The 12,478-nt window shown below is 59.9% G+C and overlaps 1 protein-coding gene and 15 non-coding genes across 16 annotated transcripts in view; 15 read left to right on the forward strand and 1 right to left on the reverse strand.

Moving 5' to 3' along the window:
* The window catches only part of PHYSODRAFT_506068 (hypothetical protein), a gene marked incomplete at both ends in the record, with an annotated part of 39,629 nt that overhangs the window by 14,358 nt on the left and 12,793 nt on the right, over positions 1-12,478 (reverse strand). The gene's annotated exons all lie outside the window — the stretch shown is intronic.
* PHYSODRAFT_t1044 lies at positions 216-288 on the forward strand. The gene has a single exon. It is a non-coding gene; the product is annotated as a tRNA-Ala (tRNA).
* Positions 989-1,061, forward strand: PHYSODRAFT_t1045. Its single transcript has one exon. It is a non-coding gene; the product is annotated as a tRNA-Ala (tRNA).
* PHYSODRAFT_t1046 lies at positions 1,756-1,828 on the forward strand. The gene has a single exon. It is a non-coding gene; the product is annotated as a tRNA-Ala (tRNA).
* On the forward strand, positions 3,296-3,368 carry PHYSODRAFT_t1047. The gene has a single exon. It is a non-coding gene; the product is annotated as a tRNA-Ala (tRNA).
* Positions 4,049-4,121, forward strand: PHYSODRAFT_t1048. The gene has a single exon. It is a non-coding gene; the product is annotated as a tRNA-Ala (tRNA).
* PHYSODRAFT_t1049 lies at positions 4,800-4,872 on the forward strand. The gene has a single exon. It is a non-coding gene; the product is annotated as a tRNA-Ala (tRNA).
* On the forward strand, positions 5,572-5,644 carry PHYSODRAFT_t1050. Its single transcript has one exon. It is a non-coding gene; the product is annotated as a tRNA-Ala (tRNA).
* PHYSODRAFT_t1051 lies at positions 6,341-6,413 on the forward strand. Its single transcript has one exon. It is a non-coding gene; the product is annotated as a tRNA-Ala (tRNA).
* PHYSODRAFT_t1052 lies at positions 7,116-7,188 on the forward strand. The gene has a single exon. It is a non-coding gene; the product is annotated as a tRNA-Ala (tRNA).
* Positions 7,889-7,961, forward strand: PHYSODRAFT_t1053. Its single transcript has one exon. It is a non-coding gene; the product is annotated as a tRNA-Ala (tRNA).
* On the forward strand, positions 8,664-8,736 carry PHYSODRAFT_t1054. Its single transcript has one exon. It is a non-coding gene; the product is annotated as a tRNA-Ala (tRNA).
* Positions 9,437-9,509, forward strand: PHYSODRAFT_t1055. Its single transcript has one exon. It is a non-coding gene; the product is annotated as a tRNA-Ala (tRNA).
* Positions 10,208-10,280, forward strand: PHYSODRAFT_t1056. Its single transcript has one exon. It is a non-coding gene; the product is annotated as a tRNA-Ala (tRNA).
* On the forward strand, positions 10,981-11,053 carry PHYSODRAFT_t1057. The gene has a single exon. It is a non-coding gene; the product is annotated as a tRNA-Ala (tRNA).
* On the forward strand, positions 11,745-11,817 carry PHYSODRAFT_t1058. The gene has a single exon. It is a non-coding gene; the product is annotated as a tRNA-Ala (tRNA).

Consider the following 12,478-nt stretch of genomic DNA (forward strand, 5'->3'; position numbering starts at 1 on the left):
AGGATCCCCCGCCTCACGGGTGCTAATGTGCTGGTGGAGAGGACGATCGTTGTAATGGGTGCGGAGGCTTGCTTGGCGATGTGTGGAGGGATGGCGCTGTGAGGCGGTTGTGTGTCGTTTTGTTTGGTGTGTTTTGTGGCGAGTTGGCGTGTGCGTGTGTGTGTGTGTGTGTTGGTCTGAGCGCGTCGATTGCGTTGCGGTTTGGGTTTGTGTCTGGGCGCTTAGCTCAAATGGTAGAGCGCCCGCTTCGCATGCGGGAGGTAGGGGGGTCGATACCCCCAGTGTCCACTTTTTACGGCACACAACACTTTTTACGAACAAACACTTTTTACCGCCCCTCGCGCCGCTGCTTGCTTCCTAGCCTTCCTACCCCTGCTCACCCGCCACCCAAGCTCACCCGCCATCTGCGAGCGTGCTGGTGCCTACGTTTACAGACGACCCACCTTTTTTGTCGGCGAGTGTGGGGCAACCACGCCGACTGCCAGGCGCAGGATCCCACAAGAGTTTGGGCATGAGGGAGACCGGCTAAACAGCTCACCGAGAGCCTGGTCAGCGCCACAGACCAAACGCCCAGCTGTGTGCTGTGTGCTCTGTGCTCTGTGCTGTGTGTCACCTCTGTCCGGGCCACTGGCCGGTCGGACGAGTAGGGTTCGAGTCAGCCAGCTGCTTGACATTTTTGTTTTCGGAGGCGGGTAGCTCCCGGCCTGGCGGTTCGAGGCTTCGGGTATGTGAGGCAGTGGACCATGGCGGAGCGCGGAGAATCGACAAGGCGTGGATGCTGGCGCCTCACGGGTGCTAATGTGCTGGTGGAGAGGACGATCGTTGTAATGGGTGCGGAGGCTTGCTTGGCGATGTGTGGAGGGATGGCGCTGTGAGGCGGTTGTGTGTGGTTTTGTTTGGTGTGTTTTGTGGCGAGTTGGCGTGTGCGTGTGTGTGTGTGTGTGTTGGTCTGAGCGCGTCGATTGCGTTGCGGTTTGGGTTTGTGTCTGGGCGCTTAGCTCAAATGGTAGAGCGCCCGCTTCGCATGCGGGAGGTAGGGGGATCGATACCCCCAGTGTCCACTTTTTACGGCACACAACACTTTTTACGAACAAACACTTTTTACCGCCCCTCGCGCCGCTGCTTGCTTCCTAGCCTTCCTACCCCTGCTCACCCGCCACCCAAGCTCACCCGCCATCTGCGAGCGTGCTGGTGCCTACGTTTACAGACGACCCACCTTTTTTGTCGGCGAGTGTGGGGCAACCACGCCGACTGCCAGGCGCAGGATCCCACAAGAGTTTGGGCATGAGGGAGACCGGCTAAACAGCTCACCGAGAGCCTGGTCAGCGCCACAGACCAAACGCCCAGCTTTGTGCTGTGTGCTCTGTGCTCTGTGCTGTGTGTCACCTCTGTCCGGGCCACTGGCCGGTCGGACGAGTAGGGTTCGAGTCAGCCAGCTGCTTGACATTTTTGTTTTCGGAGGCGGGTGGCTCCCGGCCTGGCGGTTCGAGGCTTCGGGTATGTGAGGCAGTGGACCATGGCGGAGCGCGGAGAATCGACAAGGCGTGGATGCTGGCGCCTCACGGGTGCTAATGTGCTGGTGGAGAGGACGATCGTTGTAATGGGTGCGGAGGCTTGCTTGGCGATGTGTGGAGGGATGGCGCTGTGAGGCGGTTGTGCGTCGTTTTGTTTGGTGTGTTTTGTGGCGAGTTGGCGTGTGCGTGTGTGTGTGTTGGTCTGAGCGCGTCGATTGCGTTGCGGTTTGGGTTTGTGTCTGGGCGCTTAGCTCAAATGGTAGAGCGCCCGCTTCGCATGCGGGAGGTAGGGGGATCGATACCCCCAGTGTCCACTTTTTACGGCACACAACACTTTTTACGAACAAACACTTTTTACCGCCCCTCGCGCCGCTGCTTGCTTCCTAGCCTTCCTACCCCTGCTCACCCGCCACCCACAGCTCACCCGCCATCTGCGAGCGTGCTGGTGCCTACGTTTACAGACGACCCACCTTTTTTGTCGGCGAGTGTGGGGCAACCACGCCGACTGCCAGGCGCAGGATCCCACAAGAGTTTGGGCATGAGGGAGACCGGCTAAACAGCTCACCGAGAGCCTGGTCAGCGCCACAGACCAAACGCCCAGCTGTGTGCTGTGTGCTCTGTGCTCTGTGCTGTGTGTCACCTCTGTCCGGGCCACTGGCCGGTCGGACGAGTAGGGTTCGAGTCAGCCAGCTGCTTGACATTTTTGTTTTCGGAGGCGGGTGGCTCCCGGCCTGGCGGTTCGAGGCTTCGGGTATGTGAGGCAGTGGACCATGGCGGAGCGCGGAGAATCGACAAGGCGTGGATGCTGGCGCCTCACGGGTGCTAATGTGCTGGTGGAGAGGACGATCGTTGTAATGGGTGCGGAGGCTTGCTTGGCGATGTGTGGAGGGATGGCGCTGTGAGGCGGTTGTGTGTGGTTTTGTTTGGTGTGTTTTGTGGCGAGTTGGCGTGTGCGTGTGTGTGTGTGTGTGTGTGTTGGTCTGAGCGCGTCGATTGCGTTGCGGTTTGGGTTTGTGTCTGGGCGCTTAGCTCAAATGGTAGAGCGCCCGCTTCGCATGCGGATCGATACCCCCAGTGTCCACTTTTACGGCACGCAACACTTTTTACGAACAAACACTTTTTACCGCCCCTCGCGCCGCTGCTTGCTTCCTAGCCTTCCTACCCCTGCTCACCCGCCACCCACAGCTCACCCGCCATCTGCGAGCGTGCTGGTGCCTACGTTTACAGACGACCCACCTTTTTTGTCGGCGAGTGTGGGGCAACCACGCCGACTGCCAGGCGCAGGATCCCACAAGAGTTTGGGCATGAGGGAGACCGGCTAAACAGCTCACCGAGAGCCTGGTCAGCGCCACAGACCAAACGCCCAGCTGTGTGCTGTGTGCTCTGTGCTCTGTGCTGTGTGTCACCTCTGTCCGGGCCACTGGCCGGTCGGACGAGTAGGGTTCGAGTCAGCCAGCTGCTTGACATTTTTGTTTTCGGAGGCGGGTAGCTCCCGGCCTGGCGGTTCGAGGCTTCGGGTATGTGAGGCAGTGGACCATGGCGGAGCGCGGAGAATCGACAAGGCGTGGATGCTGGCGCCTCACGGGTGCTAATGTGCTGGTGGAGAGGACGATCGTTGTAATGGGTGCGGAGGCTTGCTTGGCGATGTGTGGAGGGATGGCGCTGTGAGGCGGTTGTGTGTCATTTTGTTTGGTGTGTTTTGTGGCGAGTTGGCGTGTGCGTGTGTGTGTGTGTGTGTTGGTCTGAGCGCGTCGATTGCGTTGCGGTTTGGGTTTGTGTCTGGGCGCTTAGCTCAAATGGTAGAGCGCCCGCTTCGCATGCGGGAGGTAGGGGGATCGATACCCCCAGTGTCCACTTTTTACGGCACACAACACTTTTTACGAACAAACACTTTTTACCGCCCCTCGCGCCGCTGCTTGCTTCCTAGCCTTCCTACCCCTGCTCACCCGCCACCCACAGCTCACCCGCCATCTGCGAGCGTGCTGGTGCCTACGTTTACAGACGACCCACCTTTTTTGTCGGCGAGTGTGGGGCAACCACGCCGACTGCCAGGCGCAGGATCCCACAAGAGTTTGGGCATGAGGGAGACCGGCTAAACAGCTCACCGAGAGCCTGGTCAGCGCCACAGACCAAACGCCCAGCTGTGTGCTGTGTGCTCTGTGCTCTGTGCTGTGTGTCACCTCTGTCTGGGCGGGTTCGAGTCAGCCAGCTGCTTGACATTTTTGTTTTCGGAGGCGGGTGGCTCCCGGCCTGGCGGTTCGAGGCTTCGGGTATGTGAGGCAGTGGACCATGGCGGAGCGCGGAGAATCGACAAGGCGTGGATGCTGGCGCCTCACGGGTGCTAATGTGCTGGTGGAGAGGACGATCGTTGTAATGGGTGCGGAGGCTTGCTTGGCGATGTGTGGAGGGATGGCGCTGTGAGGCGGTTGTGTGTGGTTTTGTTTGGTGTGTTTTGTGGCGAGTTGGCGTGTGCGTGTGTGTGTGTGTGTGTTGGTCTGAGCGCGTCGATTGCGTTGCGGTTTGGGTTTGTGTCTGGGCGCTTAGCTCAAATGGTAGAGCGCCCGCTTCGCATGCGGGAGGTAGGGGGATCGATACCCCCAGTGTCCACTTTTTACGGCACACAACACTTTTTACGAACAAACACTTTTTACCGCCCCTCGCGCCGCTGCTTGCTTCCTAGCCTTCCTACCCCTGCTCACCCGCCACCCACAGCTCACCCGCCATCTGCGAGCGTGCTGGTGCCTACGTTTACAGACGACCCACCTTTTTTGTCGGCGAGTGTGGGGCAACCACGCCGACTGCCAGGCGCAGGATCCCACAAGAGTTTGGGCATGAGGGAGACCGGCTAAACAGCTCACCGAGAGCCTGGTCAGCGCCACAGACCAAACGCCCAGCTGTGTGCTGTGTGCTCTGTGCTCTGTGCTGTGTGTCACCTCTGTCCGGGCGGGTTCGAGTCAGCCAGCTGCTTGACATTTTTGTTTTCGGAGGCGGGTGGCTCCCGGCCTGGCGGTTCGAGGCTTCGGGTATGTGAGGCAGTGGACCATGGCGGAGCGCGGAGAATCGACAAGGCGTGGATGCTGGCGCCTCACGGGTGCTAATGTGCTGGTGGAGAGGACGATCGTTGTAATGGGTGCGGAGGCTTGCTTGGCGATGTGTGGAGGGATGGCGCTGTGAGGCGGTTGTGTGTGGTTTTGTTTGGTGTGTTTTGTGGCGAGTTGGCGTGTGCGTGTGTGTGTGTGTGTTGGTCTGAGCGCGTCGATTGCGTTGCGGTTTGGGTTTGTGTCTGGGCGCTTAGCTCAAATGGTAGAGCGCCCGCTTCGCATGCGGGAGGTAGGGGGATCGATACCCCCAGTGTCCACTTTTTACGGCACACAACACTTTTTACGAACAAACACTTTTTACCGCCCCTCGCGCCGCTGCTTGCTTCCTAGCCTTCCTACCCCTGCTCACCCGCCACCCACAGCTCACCCGCCATCTGCGAGCGTGCTGGTGCCTACGTTTACAGACGACCCACCTTTTTTGTCGGCGAGTGTGGGGCAACCACGCCGACTGCCAGGCGCAGGATCCCACAAGAGTTTGGGCATGAGGGAGACCGGCTAAACAGCTCACCGAGAGCCTGGTCAGCGCCACAGACCAAACGCCCAGCTGTGTGCTGTGTGCTCTGTGCTCTGTGCTGTGTGTCACCTCTGTCCGGGCCACTGGCCGGTCGGACGAGTAGGGTTCGAGTCAGCCAGCTGCTTGACATTTTTGTTTTCGGAGGCGGGTGGCTCCCGGCCTGGCGGTTCGAGGCTTCGGGTATGTGAGGCAGTGGACCATGGCGGAGCGCGGAGAATCGACAAGGCGTGGATGCTGGCGCCTCACGGGTGCTAATGTGCTGGTGGAGAGGACGATCGTTGTAATGGGTGCGGAGGCTTGCTTGGCGATGTGTGGAGGGATGGCGCTGTGAGGCGGTTGTGTGTGGTTTTGTTTGGTGTGTTTTGTGGCGAGTTGGCGTGTGCGTGTGTGTGTGTGTGTTGGTCTGAGCGCGTCGATTGCGTTGCGGTTTGGGTTTGTGTCTGGGCGCTTAGCTCAAATGGTAGAGCGCCCGCTTCGCATGCGGGAGGTAGGGGGATCGATACCCCCAGTGTCCACTTTTTACGGCACACAACACTTTTTACGAACAAACACTTTTTACCGCCCCTCGCGCCGCTGCTTGCTTCCTAGCCTTCCTACCCCTGCTCACCCGCCACCCACAGCTCACCCGCCATCTGCGAGCGTGCTGGTGCCTACGTTTACAGACGACCCACCTTTTTTGTCGGCGAGTGTGGGGCAACCACGCCGACTGCCAGGCGCAGGATCCCACAAGAGTTTGGGCATGAGGGAGACCGGCTAAACAGCTCACCGAGAGCCTGGTCAGCGCCACAGACCAAACGCCCAGCTGTGTGCTGTGTGCTCTGTGCTGTGTGTCACCTCTGTCCGGGCCACTGGCCGGTCGGACGAGTAGGGTTCGAGTCAGCCAGCTGCTTGACATTTTTGTTTTCGGAGGCGGGTGGCTCCCGGCCTGGCGGTTCGAGGCTTCGGGTATGTGAGGCAGTGGACCATGGCGGAGCGCGGAGAATCGACAAGGCGTGGATGCTGGCGCCTCACGGGTGCTAATGTGCTGGTGGAGAGGACGATCGTTGTAATGGGTGCGGAGGCTTGCTTGGCGATGTGTGGAGGGATGGCGCTGTGAGGCGGTTGTGTGTGGTTTTGTTTGGTGTGTTTTGTGGCGAGTTGGCGTGTGCGTGTGTGTGTGTGTGTGTGTTGGTCTGAGCGCGTCGATTGCGTTGCGGTTTGGGTTTGTGTCTGGGCGCTTAGCTCAAATGGTAGAGCGCCCGCTTCGCATGCGGGAGGTAGGGGGATCGATACCCCCAGTGTCCACTTTTTACGGCACACAACACTTTTTACGAACAAACACTTTTTACCGCCCCTCGCGCCGCTGCTTGCTTCCTAGCCTTCCTACCCCTGCTCACCCGCCACCCAAGCTCACCCGCCATCTGCGAGCGTGCTGGTGCCTACGTTTACAGACGACCCACCTTTTTTGTCGGCGAGTGTGGGGCAACCACGCCGACTGCCAGGCGCAGGATCCCACAAGAGTTTGGGCATGAGGGAGACCGGCTAAACAGCTCACCGAGAGCCTGGTCAGCGCCACAGACCAAACGCCCAGCTGTGTGCTGTGTGCTCTGTGCTCTGTGCTGTGTGTCACCTCTGTCCGGGCCACTGGCCGGTCGGACGAGTAGGGTTCGAGTCAGCCAGCTGCTTGACATTTTTGTTTTCGGAGGCGGGTGGCTCCCGGCCTGGCGGTTCGAGGCTTCGGGTATGTGAGGCAGTGGACCATGGCGGAGCGCGGAGAATCGACAAGGCGTGGATGCTGGCGCCTCACGGGTGCTAATGTGCTGGTGGAGAGGACGATCGTTGTAATGGGTGCGGAGGCTTGCTTGGCGATGTGTGGAGGGATGGCGCTGTGAGGCGGTTGTGTGTGGTTTTGTTTGGTGTGTTTTGTGGCGAGTTGGCGTGTGCGTGTGTGTGTGTGTGTGTGTTGGTCTGAGCGCGTCGATTGCGTTGCGGTTTGGGTTTGTGTCTGGGCGCTTAGCTCAAATGGTAGAGCGCCCGCTTCGCATGCGGGAGGTAGGGGGATCGATACCCCCAGTGTCCACTTTTTACGGCACACAACACTTTTTACGAACAAACACTTTTTACCGCCCCTCGCGCCGCTGCTTGCTTCCTAGCCTTCCTACCCCTGCTCACCCGCCACCCAAGCTCACCCGCCATCTGCGAGCGTGCTGGTGCCTACGTTTACAGACGACCCACCTTTTTTGTCGGCGAGTGTGGGGCAACCACGCCGACTGCCAGGCGCAGGATCCCACAAGAGTTTGGGCATGAGGGAGACCGGCTAAACAGCTCACCGAGAGCCTGGTCAGCGCCACAGACCAAACGCCCAGCTTTGTGCTGTGTGCTCTGTGCTGTGTGCTGTGTGTCACCTCTGTCCGGGCCACTGGCCGGTCGGACGAGTAGGGTTCGAGTCAGCCAGCTGCTTGACATTTTTGTTTTCGGAGGCGGGTGGCTCCCGGCCTGGCGGTTCGAGGCTTCGGGTATGTGAGGCAGTGGACCATGGCGGAGCGCGGAGAATCGACAAGGCGTGGATGCTGGCGCCTCACGGGTGCTAATGTGCTGGTGGAGAGGACGATCGTTGTAATGGGTGCGGAGGCTTGCTTGGCGATGTGTGGAGGGATGGCGCTGTGAGGCGGTTGTGTGTCGTTTTGTTTGGTGTGTTTTGTGGCGAGTTGGCGTGTGCGTGTGTGTGTGTGTGTGTTGGTCTGAGCGCGTCGATTGCGTTGCGGTTTGGGTTTGTGTCTGGGCGCTTAGCTCAAATGGTAGAGCGCCCGCTTCGCATGCGGGAGGTAGGGGGATCGATACCCCCAGTGTCCACTTTTTACGGCACACAACACTTTTTACGAACAAACACTTTTTACCGCCCCTCGCGCCGCTGCTTGCTTCCTAGCCTTCCTACCCCTGCTCACCCGCCACCCAAGCTCACCCGCCATCTGCGAGCGTGCTGGTGCCTACGTTTACAGACGACCCACCTTTTTTGTCGGCGAGTGTGGGGCAACCACGCCGACTGCCAGGCGCAGGATCCCACAAGAGTTTGGGCATGAGGGAGACCGGCTAAACAGCTCACCGAGAGCCTGGTCAGCGCCACAGACCAAACGCCCAGCTTTGTGCTGTGTGCTCTGTGCTCTGTGCTGTGTGTCACCTCTGTCCGGGCCACTGGCCGGTCGGACGAGTAGGGTTCGAGTCAGCCAGCTGCTTGACATTTTTGTTTTCGGAGGCGGGTGGCTCCCGGCCTGGCGGTTCGAGGCTTCGGGTATGTGAGGCAGTGGACCATGGCGGAGCGCGGAGAATCGACAAGGCGTGGATGCTGGCGCCTCACGGGTGCTAATGTGCTGGTGGAGAGGACGATCGTTGTAATGGGTGCGGAGGCTTGCTTGGCGATGTGTGGAGGGATGGCGCTGTGAGGCGGTTGTGTGTGGTTTTGTTTGGTGTGTTTTGTGGCGAGTTGGCGTGTGCGTGTGTGTGTGTGTGTGTGTTGGTCTGAGCGCGTCGATTGCGTTGCGGTTTGGGTTTGTGTCTGGGCGCTTAGCTCAAATGGTAGAGCGCCCGCTTCGCATGCGGGAGGTAGGGGGATCGATACCCCCAGTGTCCACTTTTTACGGCACACAACACTTTTTACGAACAAACACTTTTTACCGCCCCTCGCGCCGCTGCTTGCTTCCTAGCCTTCCTACCCCTGCTCACCCGCCACCCAAGCTCACCCGCCATCTGCGAGCGTGCTGGTGCCTACGTTTACAGACGACCCACCTTTTTTGTCGGCGAGTGTGGGGCAACCACGCCGACTGCCAGGCGCAGGATCCCACAAGAGTTTGGGCATGAGGGAGACCGGCTAAACAGCTCACCGAGAGCCTGGTCAGCGCCACAGACCAAACGCCCAGCTTTGTGCTGTGTGCTCTGTGCTCTGTGCTGTGTGTCACCTCTGTCCGGGCCACTGGCCGGTCGGACGAGTAGGGTTCGAGTCAGCCAGCTGCTTGACATTTTTGTTTTCGGAGGCGGGTGGCTCCCGGCCTGGCGGTTCGAGGCTTCGGGTATGTGAGGCAGTGGACCATGGCGGAGCGCGGAGAATCGACAAGGCGTGGATGCTGGCGCCTCACGGGTGCTAATGTGCTGGTGGAGAGGACGATCGTTGTAATGGGTGCGGAGGCTTGCTTGGCGATGTGTGGAGGGATGGCGCTGTGAGGCGGTTGTGCGTCGTTTTGTTTGGTGTGTTTTGTGGCGAGTTGGCGTGTGCGTGTGTGTGTGTGTGTGTTGGTCTGAGCGCGTCGATTGCGTTGCGGTTTGGGTTTGTGTCTGGGCGCTTAGCTCAAATGGTAGAGCGCCCGCTTCGCATGCGGGAGGTAGGGGGGTCGATACCCCCAGTGTCCACTTTTTACGGCACACAACACTTTTTACGAACAAACACTTTTTACCGCCCCTCGCGCCGCTGCTTGCTTCCTAGCCTTCCTACCCCTGCTCACCCGCCACCCAAGCTCACCCGCCATCTGCGAGCGTGCTGGTGCCTACGTTTACAGACGACCCACCTTTTTTGTCGGCGAGTGTGGGGCAACCACGCCGACTGCCAGGCGCAGGATCCCACAAGAGTTTGGGCATGAGGGAGACCGGCTAAACAGCTCACCGAGAGCCTGGTCAGCGCCACAGACCAAACGCCCAGCTGTGTGCTGTGTGCTCTGTGCTCTGTGCTGTGTGTCACCTCTGTCCGGGCCACTGGCCGGTCGGACGAGTAGGGTTCGAGTCAGCCAGCTGCTTGACATTTTTGTTTTCGGAGGCGGGTGGCTCCCGGCCTGGCGGTTCGAGGCTTCGGGTATGTGAGGCAGTGGACCATGGCGGAGCGCGGAGAATCGACAAGGCGTGGATGCTGGCGCCTCACGGGTGCTAATGTGCTGGTGGAGAGGACGATCGTTGTAATGGGTGCGGAGGCTTGCTTGGCGATGTGTGGAGGGATGGCGCTGTGAGGCGGTTGTGCGTCATTTTGTTTGGTGTGTTTTGTGGCGAGTTGGCGTGTGCGTGTGTGTGTGTGTGTTGGTCTGAGCGCGTCGATTGCGTTGCGGTTTGGGTTTGTGTCTGGGCGCTTAGCTCAAATGGTAGAGCGCCCGCTTCGCATGCGGGAGGTAGGGGGATCGATACCCCCAGTGTCCACTTTTTACGGCACACAACACTTTTTACGAACAAACACTTTTTACCGCCCCTCGCGCCGCTGCTTGCTTCCTAGCCTTCCTACCCCTGCTCACCCGCCACCCACAGCTCACCCGCCATCTGCGAGCGTGCTGGTGCCTACGTTTACAGACGACCCACCTTTTTTGTCGGCGAGTGTGGGGCAACCACGCCGACTGCCAGGCGCAGGATCCCACAAGAGTTTGGGCATGAGGGAGACCGGCTAAACAGCTCACCGAGAGCCTGGTCAGCGCCACAGACCAAACGCCCAGCTGTGTGCTGTGTGCTCTGTGCTCTGTGCTGTGTGTCACCTCTGTCCGGGCCACTGGCCGGTCGGACGAGTAGGGTTCGAGTCAGCCAGCTGCTTGACATTTTTGTTTCGGAGGCGGGTGGCTCCCGGCCTGGCGGTTCGAGGCTTCGGGTATGTGAGGCAGTGGACCATGGCGGAGCGCGGAGAATCGACAAGGCGTGGATGCTGGCGCCTCACGGGTGCTAATGTGCTGGTGGAGAGGACGATCGTTGTAATGGGTGCGGAGGCTTGCTTGGCGATGTGTGGAGGGATGGCGCTGTGAGGCGGTTGTGTGTGGTTTTGTTTGGTGTGTTTTGTGGCGAGTTGGCGTGTGCGTGTGTGTGTGTGTGTGTTGGTCTGAGCGCGTCGATTGCGTTGCGGTTTGGGTTTGTGTCTGGGCGCTTAGCTCAAATGGTAGAGCGCCCGCTTCGCATGCGGGAGGTAGGGGGATCGATACCCCCAGTGTCCACTTTTTACGGCACACAACACTTTTTACGAACAAACACTTTTTACCGCCCCTCGCGCCGCTGCTTGCTTCCTAGCCTTCCTACCCCTGCTCACCCGCCACCCACAGCTCACCCGCCATCTGCGAGCGTGCTGGTGCCTACGTTTACAGACGACCCACCTTTTTTGTCGGCGAGTGTGGGGCAACCACGCCGACTGCCAGGCGCAGGATCCCACAAGAGTTTGGGCATGAGGGAGACCGGCTAAACAGCTCACCGAGAGCCTGGTCAGCGCCACAGACCAAACGCCCAGCTGTGTGCTGTGTGCTCTGTGCTGTGTGTCACCTCTGTCCGGGCCACTGGCCGGTCGGACGAGTAGGGTTCGAGTCAGCCAGCTGCTTGACATTTTTGTTTCGGAGGCGGGTGGCTCCCGGCCTGGCGGTTCGAGGCTTCGGGTATGTGAGGCAGTGGACCATGGCGGAGCGCGGAGAATCGACAAGGCGTGGATGCTGGCGCCTCACGGGTGCTAATGTGCTGGTGGAGAGGACGATCGTTGTAATGGGTGCGGAGGCTTGCTTGGCGATGTGTGGAGGGATGGCGCTGTGAGGCGGTTGTGTGTCGTTTTGTTTGGTGTGTTTTGTGGCGAGTTGGCGTGTGCGTGTGTGTGTGTGTGTTGGTCTGAGCGCGTCGATTGCGTTGCGGTTTGGGTTTGTGTCTGGGCGCTTAGCTCAAATGGTAGAGCGCCCGCTTCGCATGCGGGAGGTAGGGGGATCGATACCCCCAGTGTCCACTTTTTACGGCACACAACACTTTTTACGAACAAACACTTTTTACCGCCCCTCGCGCCGCTGCTTGCTTCCTAGCCTTCCTACCCCTGCTCACCCGCCACCCACAGCTCACCCGCCATCTGCGAGCGTGCTGGTGCCTACGTTTACAGACGACCCACCTTTTTTGTCGGCGAGTGTGGGGCAACCACGCCGACTGCCAGGCGCAGGATCCCACAAGAGTTTGGGCATGAGGGAGACCGGCTAAACAGCTCACCGAGAGCCTGGTCAGCGCCACAGACCAAACGCCCAGCTGTGTGCTGTGTGCTCTGTGCTGTGTGTCACCTCTGTCCGGGCCACTGGCCGGTCGGACGAGTAGGGTTCGAGTCAGCCAGCTGCTTGACATTTTTGTTTTCGGAGGCGGGTGGCTCCCGGCCTGGCGGTTCGAGGCTTCGGGTATGTGAGGCAGTGGACCATGGCGGAGCGCGGAGAATCGACAAGGCGTGGATGCTGGCGCCTCACGGGTGCTAATGTGCTGGTGGAGAGGACGATCGTTGTAATGGGTGCGGAGGCTTGCTTGGCGATGTGTGGAGGGATGGCGCTGTGAGGCGGTTGTGCGTCGTTTCGTTTGGTGTGTTTTGTGGCGAGTTGGCGTGTGCGTGTGTGTGTGTGTTGTTCTGAGCGCGC

This window comes from Phytophthora sojae, assembly GCF_000149755.1.
Source record: "Phytophthora sojae unplaced genomic scaffold PHYSOscaffold_5, whole genome shotgun sequence".
Taxonomy (NCBI): domain Eukaryota; phylum Oomycota; class Peronosporomycetes; order Peronosporales; family Peronosporaceae; genus Phytophthora; species Phytophthora sojae.